This window comes from Oratosquilla oratoria, chromosome 29, assembly GCF_046742065.1.
Source record: "Oratosquilla oratoria isolate Oo_2021 chromosome 29, ASM4674206v1, whole genome shotgun sequence".
Taxonomy (NCBI): Eukaryota; Metazoa; Arthropoda; class Malacostraca; order Stomatopoda; family Squillidae; genus Oratosquilla; species Oratosquilla oratoria.
Window position 1 is genome coordinate 51,416,269 of NC_134805.1, and position 10,000 is coordinate 51,426,268.

A 10,000-nucleotide genomic window follows, 5' to 3' on the forward strand; every position below is an offset into this window, starting at 1 on the left:
TTGGCTCCAATTCTACGGTAAGTTTGTTTGGGGTCATTTGGAATCCTAATTGGTTTGAGTGATATGGCATCTAGAGGGATTCTTTATAAAGAAGAAATCATCAGTATATGTAAAAGAAGAAACCATCAGTATATGTAAATTGATTTGCATGAGAACAATAACTAGTATTAATTATCGCCTAACTTACGAAAAAAGATAAGGAAAATAGTGAAGGTTTAATTTTTGAAACACAATAAAAGTCAGATGGAATTGTTCAATGAAAGAGGTGAATTTTAAGAGCAGGTTTTATAATAAAGTAAGATGTGTTCGAATTGTTTGAACAGTACCATGATAAATGAATTGTTAATAAAAAAAAAACAGTTTTGCCAAAAAACGACTGAACAAGTAGATATAAATCCGGCGCTAGCATGCACACATACACACGCACAGGCATTGTACACACACACACACACACACACACACACACACACACACATTGGATTGACTGCGAAGATTGGAACTCCGGGAAAAAACGCAATTTTTTTGGACTTCAGCGACGAAGGAATACCTGTGTTGTGATAGTAGGGAGGTGTAGTGGACAGGTGAACGAAAAGGAGAAGGGGAGGCATTATTGCGGAAAATGGAAGAAAATGAGGAACGGGAGGAACGGGCCTTGGAAGTCAGAAGGGGTGTAAACAAAAGATGTGCAGACGACACAGACGAGGTCGAAAGGTGAGCAAAAGTATTAAGAGTAGGAATATAGATAAGAGCAGCTCAATGGAAAGAGGAGATGATTCTATGGATTTAATGAGGGAGGAGATGACAACCTCCCCCGACCAGTAAGTCTAGAGGAGAAACTAACAAAAATGAATGAAGCAACTAAAGAAGGAAAATCAAGACATAACTAAAGAAATAGAGGAATTAAAAAGACAGTTAAGAGAGAATGAGAAATTAAAGACGAATAATAAAGAGAATAAAGAGTCCATAGCAAAAGAGGTAAGTGGTTGTAAAAAAAGCCTAAGAGAATAACAAAATTGAATTTAGAGATATAGTGAAACAACAGATGAAAGAACAAACTAAGGACACAGTTATTAAAGTGACGAGAGAGAAGGAGAATATAGTAAGAGACTCAGCAGATAAAAAAAATGTATAATCATTATGAATGGAAGAAAAGCATAATCCAAATAGGACTACAAGAGTAAAGGAGGAGAAGGAAAAGTAAACAAGGTATTAGATATAATTCAAGAAGATGAAGAAGAAATAGAGAATCAAATTGAAGAAATATATAGAAGGGGGAAATACAGTGTAGACAAGACCAGACCAATTAAGGTTAAATTCAGTTGACAAATATAAACAGTGAAAATAGCAAAAAGTGATCAGTGTAAACAGGTATGGATATAAAGAGAGATGAATAAAGAGGAAAGAGAGGAAGATAAAACAAAAAGAATAGAAGCTAAGGGAAAATACGAGAACAGAACAGAGTCAGACAAAGAGAAATTATATTGGATAGTAGTGGACATGAAAGTGAGGAAATGGTTCATAGTAGAAAAAAACGGAAGGAAAACAGAAAACAGGTAGCAGAAAAATAAAAATATCTTTCATAAATATAGATGGCTTGATAACAGGCTTGAGTGAACTGAATGATTACCTGAAGAAAAAAGAACCGGATGTAATGGCAAGTGTAGAGACAAAATTGAAAGGTCCATTACCACCCAACAGTGTAAGACATGGAGCATATAACTATTGGATTAGAAACAGAGAAGTAAAACAAGGGGGTGGAGTTATGTTCTTGACTAAGAAGAATATAAATGTGAGGAATGTTACATATAGAAAGAATAGAGTGGAGATGATTATGATGGAAATGTACTACTTGATATGATTATAGAACATACAATGACACAATGGATACAAGAGAATACTAGGTATAGAGATGAGGAAGAATCATCTAGATTAGACCTAATAATCACATCAGAACCTGAAATAGTGGATATGATTGAACATAAGACACCAATAAGTAAAAGTGACCACATATTAGTTGAACTAGAACTAAATGAGGAAAAATACATGGGAAAAACGAACAATATAGAAAGGGAAGATTGACGTATGGAAAAAAGTTATCAAATAAGAGAATTCTTTCAAAAAGCAAATTGGGAAAGGATACACAAGGAGGAAACAACAGTAGAAGAGAAATGGGAAATTTTGACAAAATTTTATATGGAAGGAGTGAAAAAGTATGTTCCAAGACAAAAATAAGAAAAAGGATATGTAAAATGTTGAAACAACATAAGATGGAGCGAGTTAAAAAACAAAAGCGATAAAGCTTGGATAAAATTAAAGAAAGACAAAAGACCTGAAAAATGGAAAATATATACTAGTTGTAGAAATGAATATGTACAAGTGCGCAGAGAAAAGAAATACGAAAAGGATGTCATAGAAAAATTGAAAGATCAACCAAAACTATGTTATAGATTTGTAAACAACAAACTGAAAGACAAACAAAAATTAAAGAAACTACGGCAAGGAGGAGTTGAATACACAGTGGAAATTGAAATGGCAGAAATTATGAGCAAGCATTTTAAATCAGTGTTTACGAGGGAGAACATACAACTTAAAGATGTCGAGTGGGAAGAGAAAGTCCCCCATATGAAAGAAATAGAAGTAACAAGGAAAGAAATAATGAATCACTTGAGTAATCTCGACGTTAGAAAACCGCATGGACCAGATGAAATAGCAAACTGGACTTTGAGAGAATGCAGGAACGAACTAACAGACAAAATACATAGTCTAATAAGCAGTTCATTGAAGGAAGGGAAACTCCCAGAAGATTGAAAAAAAGCAAATATAGTACCAATATATAGAGGGGAAAACAAGGAAGACCCTACTAACTATAGACCAATCTCTCTTACGAGTACGATAGATAAAATTTGTGAATGAATGATCAGAATTAGATGGGTAAGGCATTTGGAAAAAAAAAAAAACGTACTAAATCCAAGGCAATTTGGATTTAGACAAGGAAGATCATGTGTCACAAACTTGATGTGTTTCTATTCAAGACTAATAGATGTAATACAAGAAAGAGACGGATGGGCTGATTATGCATTTCTAGACCTAAAAAAAGCTTTTGATAAGGTGCCACACAAGAAATTGCTAAAGAAATTAGAAACTGCAGGAGGAATACAGGGCAAACTGCTGAAGTGGATGGAAGACTTCTTGCTCGAAAGAAAAATGAGAGTGGTGATAAGAGACATACATGTACATACATATACCAAAGGCTTTTTCCCCCTACATGGGGGGTAGTCAAAAAACAAAGGCATAGAAACCACTCCCGCCCATTCCATTTCCTATATATTCCACTCCCCTCCACCCTCCTCCCTCCCTCTCATCTTGACACCTCCTGGATGACGGGTCATCCCTGCATCCTCTCCACTGCCCTGGGTCAGAAGCAGTGTCGCAAGACACAGCACATGCACAGCAAGGCCGCTTCATAAATTCAGCGACCCCCCCTCTCCGTCCCCTCATGCAGAAAAGGAGAAGACGGGAAGAAATCCCTTCGGGCTGCGAAAAAAAAAAAAAAATTCTCATACATACTTCCTCACAACCCATCCCCCACCCACTCCCCCTCATGCATCACCGCTTTATCTATACACAACCCCTCTCCATTCACCCCTATCTTCTGTCCTCTCCCGTCCTTCCTCCACAGATATTCCTTTCTTTTGTAATGCCCCTTTGACCCCATCCATCCATCTCATCCTAGGACTCCCCCACCTATTCACTCCTTCCACACTTCTTTTACTAATCTTTCTTCACTCATTCTTTCCATGTGTCCAAACCTTCCTAATACTCTTTAATTAACCCTATCTCGCAGCTTCCTTTCCACCCCTGTTCTCCTCCTCACCTCCTCATTTCTCACTCTATCCAGCCTAATAACCCCTATCATACTTCTTAGACATTTAATCTCAAACACATTCAAACTCCTTCTCCCTTCCTCTCTCATGTTCCATGCTTCTGCCCCATACAGTGCTGTTGGCACAATCACTCCTTCATATAACCTCCTCTTAGCATCCATTTCCAGATGTCTATCTCGCAGCTTCCTTTCCACCCTTGTTCCCCTCCTCACCTCCTCATTTCTCACCCTATCCAGCCTAATAACCCCTATCATACTTCTTAGACATTTAATCTCAAACACATTTAAACTCCTTCTCCCTTCCTCTCTCATGTTCCATGCTTCTGCCCCATACAGTGCTGTTGGCACAATCACTCCTTCATATAACCTCCTCTTAGCATCCATTTCCAGATGTCTATCTCGCAGCTTCCTTTCCACCCCTGTTCTCCTCCTCACCTCCTCATTTCTCACTCTATCCAGCCTAGCAACCCCTATCATACTTCTTAGACATTTAATCTCAAACACATTCAACCTCCTTCTCCCTTCCTCTCTCATGTTCCATGCTTCTGCCCCGTACAGTGTTGTTGGCACAATCACTCCTTCATATAACCTCCTCTTAGCATCCATTTCCAGATGTCTATTTCTCATTACACTTTTCAATCCACCAAGGCATTTACTCGCTTCTCTCAACCTACATTCTACCTCCACCCCCACTCCTCCCTTTCCTGTCACATTCACACCCAAGTATCTAAAACGATCCACTTCTTCTAGTCTTTCACCCTTAATGCTCACTTCCAGTCTGCTGTCAATCTCCCCTTGTACGCATCACCTTACTTTTGCCCACATTTATCTTCAGCTTCCTTCTTTCACACACCTTCTCAAACTCTGTCACTAACTTCCTCAATCCCTCCTCTTGATCCTGCTACAAGCGCAGTGTCGTCAGCAAACAACAATTGGCTCACCTCCCACTTTTCTCCATTTTCTTAAATCATCTCCAACCCCTGATCCACTACTCTTGCATTTACCTCTCGTACCACCCCATCCATGTAAAGATTGAACAGCCAGGACGACATAACACATTCCTCACGAAGTCCCACCTTTACCTTAAACCATCCACTCTCTCCATTTCTAATCCTAACACAAGCTCTACTACTCGTAAAAACTCTTGACTGCTCTCAACAGCTTTACTCCTATCCCATATATCTGCAGTACCTCCCACAGTGCCTTCCTGTCTACCCTGTCGTAAACCTTTTCCAGATCCAAAAAAGCCCAAAAACATCCTTATCTTTTCCTATAGCTTTCTCACATATCTGTCTTACCACAAAGATCTGATCTATACAACCCCTACCTGTCCGAAAACCACACTGTTTCTCACAAATTACTCTCTCTGTTCCTCTCCTAATCCTCTCAATCAAGACCCTCCCATAAGCTTTCCCAACTACACTCAACAAGCTGATCCCTCTGAAACTACTACACTCACACTTGTCCCCCTTTCCCTTGTAAAGCGGAACTATACAGGCACTCCTCCAGTCCTCCGGCACTCTACTCTCTCTTAAATAAACATTAAATAACCTCACCAACCAGTCCACCATAACTGTACCTCCTTTCTTCAGACATTCTGCATGGCATCCATCTAGACAAACATTCTAATTGGGATCAAGTGATTAGTGGAGTTTCACAAGGAACATTTTTGGCCCCAATAATGTTAGCTATATATATATTAATGATATGGATAGAGGAATTGAATGTTATGTGAGCTTCTTTGCGGACGATGCAAAACTGTTGAAAAAAGCGAACAATGTAGAAGATTGTGAGTCGCTGCAGAGTGATCACAATAAAGTATGGGAATGAAGTAGGAAGTGGGAGATGGAATTCAATATTAAGAAGTGTAATATAATTGAATTTGGAAAAAGCAAAAAAAGAATAGTGGGATCATATAAATTGGTAGAGGAAGAAATTAAAAAAGTGGAAAATGAGAAGGACCCGGGAGATATTATTATGAATAATATGTCCTCTAAGAAACATATAAAAAAAATTGGAGAAACTTATAATTTGATAAGAACAATCAAAGTGGCATTTACATACCTAGATGAAGAAATGATGAAGAAAATACTAGTCAATTTGAATAGACCAAGATTGGACTATGCAGCGACGAGTACAAATTTTTTTTTATAACAAAACTTGAAAGAATACAAAGAGCAATTACGAAATTGGCACCAACGCTCTCAGAACTATCATATTAGGAGTGACTGATCAAAACTTGAGCTAAATACATTAGAGCGAAGACGAGAGAAAGGAGACTTGATAACTATTTATAGAATCATGAAAGGCATAGAAATTATTGATAGATACATACATACATATATATACCAAGGTTTTTCCCCCTTTCAAGGGAGGTAGCCAAAAAGAAAAAGGCATAAAATCATTCCCACCCATTCCATCCCTAAATACACTCAACTCCCCTCCACCCTCCCTCCTATCTTAGCACCTCCTTGATGACGGGTCATCCCTGCACTTTGTCCACTGCCCTGGGTCACTGCACACACACACACCCCCAACTCCCCGCCCACGAGAGTTGGAGTAACACCCCTCAGCGCTGCGATACTGATATTATGTGTGTGTGTGTGTGTGTGCGTATGTGTGTGTGTGTGTGTGTGTGTGTGTGTGTGTGTGTGTGTGTGTGTGTGTGTGTGTGTGTGTGTGTGTGTGTGCGTGTGTGTGTGTGTGTGTGTGTGTGTGTGTGTGTGTGTGTGTGTGTGTGTGTGTGTGTGTGTGTGTGTGTGTGTGTGTGTGTGTGTGTGTGTGTGTGTGTGTGTGTGTGTGTGTGTGTGTGTGTGTGTGTGTGTGTGTGTGTGTGTGTATTCACTTGTATTCACTTGTATTCACTTGGTCTTTGGATCACGTGTTGGACTCGTGATCGACAGCTATTTCCCTCCTGGAAGAGAGCTCAGAGCTCGTAGGTCCGATCTATGGGTAATGCTATGACCTTGCACACACACACACCCCCAACTCCACGAGAGTTGGAGAGTTGGAGTAACACCCCTCAGCGCTGCGATACTGATATTATTTCAGCCCCGGGCGAGGATCGAACCCGGACCTCCGTAGTGGCAGGCCAGAGCTCTAACCACAGCGCCATGAGAGGTGTGTGTGTGTATGTGTGTGTGTGTGTGTGTGTGTGTGTGTACATACATACATACATACATACATGCATACATACATACATACATACGTTTATACATACATACATACATACATACATACATACATACATACATACATACATACATACATACATACATACATACATATATATACAAACATACATACATACATACATACATGCATACATATATACACACATACATGCATGGTCACCTACTCATTCTCTTATGCAAGGTTGGACTTGCACTCGACTTACCCACGTGAGTATCATCCACGTGGTGCGCAGTATGAGGCTCAAGATAATGGAAACCTCACCATTTACTGAACCACTTTCACACAGTAACCACATAACCTTAGACTACAATAACCACTTAATACATACGTACTAACTACATAGTAACTATAGAGTGACTACATAATAACTACACAGTAACCGTATAGTAATCACATAGTAACCACATAGTAACGACATAATAATCATATAATAACCATGTAGAAGCCAGATAGTAGCCAAATAATAACTACATGATAACCACATAGTAACCACATAGTACAACGACACTTAGTATGTCTTTTGTTGGCGACCGGCCCAACTTCGGGTCAAAGTCGGAGCCGATTGAGATCAGGCTCAGGCACGAGTCCAGTCATACCTCATCTGAATGAGATCACCAGTAGCTTCTATGTATACATATTACATATCTTGTCTTCAACCGGTAATTAAATACATACGTACATATACATGAAATAAATGTTTATATATATATATATATACATATATATATATATTTATATATATATATATACATATAAATATATATATATATATACATATATACACACACACATATATAAATATATATATATGTATATATATATGTATATATATATGTATATATATATATATATATGTGTGTGTGTGTGTGTGTGTGTGTGTGTGTGTGTGTGTGTGTGTGTGTGTGTGTGTGTGTGTGTGTGTGTGTGTGTGTGTGTGTGTGTGTGTGTGCGTGTGTGTGTGTGTGTGTGTGTGCGTGTATGTGTGTGTGCGTGTGTGTGCGTGTGTGTGTGTGTGTGTGTGCATTTACCTAGTTGTATTTTACGGGAAGGGGAGCTATGCTCGTGATGTCCCGTCTTCATATCTCATTTTATCTAAACTGTTTTTAAATTCATGCATTGTTTTTGCACACACCACTTTCTCATCTAGCTTGTTCCAAATGTCTATTACTCTGTGGGGAAAGCTGTTTTTTTTTTTCAGATCTCTTCTATAACTGTCCTTCTTGATTTTCTTTCCATGTCCTCTTATATTTCTATCATCCCATTTTATTAGATCCTCTCTATCAATAGTTTCTAAGCCTTTCATGATTCTATAAATAGTTATCAAATCTCCTTTCTCTCTTCTTTGCTCTAATGCCTGTAGCTCAAGTTTTGCTAGTCTCTCTTCATATGATAGTTTTGAGAGTGTTGGTGCCAATTTTGTAATTGCTCTTTGTATTCTTTCAAGTTTTGTTATACATTTTTTTGTACTTGGTGACCACATTGTCGCTGCATATTCCAATCTTGGTCTTATCAAAGTGATTAGTATTTTCCTCACCATTTCTTCATCCAGATACGTAAATGCCACTTTGATTGTTCTTATTAAAATATAAGTTTCTCCAAAAATCTTGTTTATATGTTTTTCAGGTGACATATTATTCATAATAATGATTCCTAGGTCCTTCTCATTTTCTACTTTTTTATTCCTTCTTCTCCCAGTTAATATGATCCTACTATTCTATTTTTGCTTTTTCCAAATTCCATTATACTACACTTCTTAGTATTGAATTACATCTCCCACTTCCTACTCCATTCCCATACTTTATTGAGATCACTCTGTAGCGACTCACAATCTTCTTTAGTGTTCACTTTTTTTAATAGTTTTGCATCATCTGCAAAGAAGCTCATATAACTTTCAATTTCTTTGTCCATTTCATTAATCTATATAGCAAATATTATTGGGGCCATAACTGTTCCTTGTGGAACAACACTTATTACTTCATCCCAATTAGAGTGTTTGTCTCTTATCACTACTCTCATTTTTCTTTCCTGCAAAAAGTCTTCCATCCATTTAAGCAGTTTGCCCTGTATTCCTCCTGTAGTTTCTAATTTCTTAAGCAACTTCTTATGTGGTACTTTATCAAAAGCTTTTTTTAGGTCTGGAAATGCACAATCAGCCCATCCATCTCTTACTTGTATTATATCTATTAGCCTTGAATAGAAACACATTAAGATTGTGACGCATGATCGTCCTTGTCTGAATCCAAATTGCCTTGGATTTAGTACGTTGTTTTTTTCTAAATACCTTACCCATCTACTTGTGATAATTCTTACAAAAATTTTTGCTATTGTACTTTATTTTCCCCTTTATATATAGGTACTATATTTGCTCTTCTCCAATCTTTTGGAACTTTTCCTTCTTTCAAGGAACTGTTTATTATGCTATGTATTTTGTCTGCCAGTTCATTCCTGCATTCTTTCAAAATCCAGTTTGCTATTTCATCTGGTCCATGCGATTTTCTGACATCAAGGTTACTCAAGTGTTTCATTATTTCATTCCTTGTTGTTTCTATTTCTTTCATAGGGGGGACTTTCTCCTCCCATTCGATATCTCTAGGTTGTATGTTCTCCCTTGTAAACACCGATTTAAAAGCTTGTTCATAATTTCTGCCATTTCTATTTCCTCTGTGTATTCAACTCCTTGTCGTAGCTTCTCTAATTCTTGTTTGTTTTTCAGTTTGTTGTTTACATATCTGTAAAATAGTTTTGGTTGATCTTTACATTTTTCTTTGGCATCTTTTTCATATTTTCTCTTTTCTTCTCTGCACACTTGAACACATTCATTTCTATAACTAGTATATATTTCCCATTTTCAGGTCTTGTCTTTTTTTCATTTTGTCCAGGCTTTATCTCTTTTGTCTTTTAACTCCCTACAGCTTTTGCTGT

The 10,000-nt window shown here is 37.8% G+C and overlaps 1 protein-coding gene across 3 annotated transcripts in view; it reads right to left on the reverse strand.

Annotated features, from left to right (window-relative positions):
• Positions 1 to 10,000, reverse strand: part of LOC143040767 (solute carrier organic anion transporter family member 74D-like) — a 291,921-nt gene that overhangs the window by 30,410 nt on the left and 251,511 nt on the right. The gene's annotated exons all lie outside the window — the stretch shown is intronic.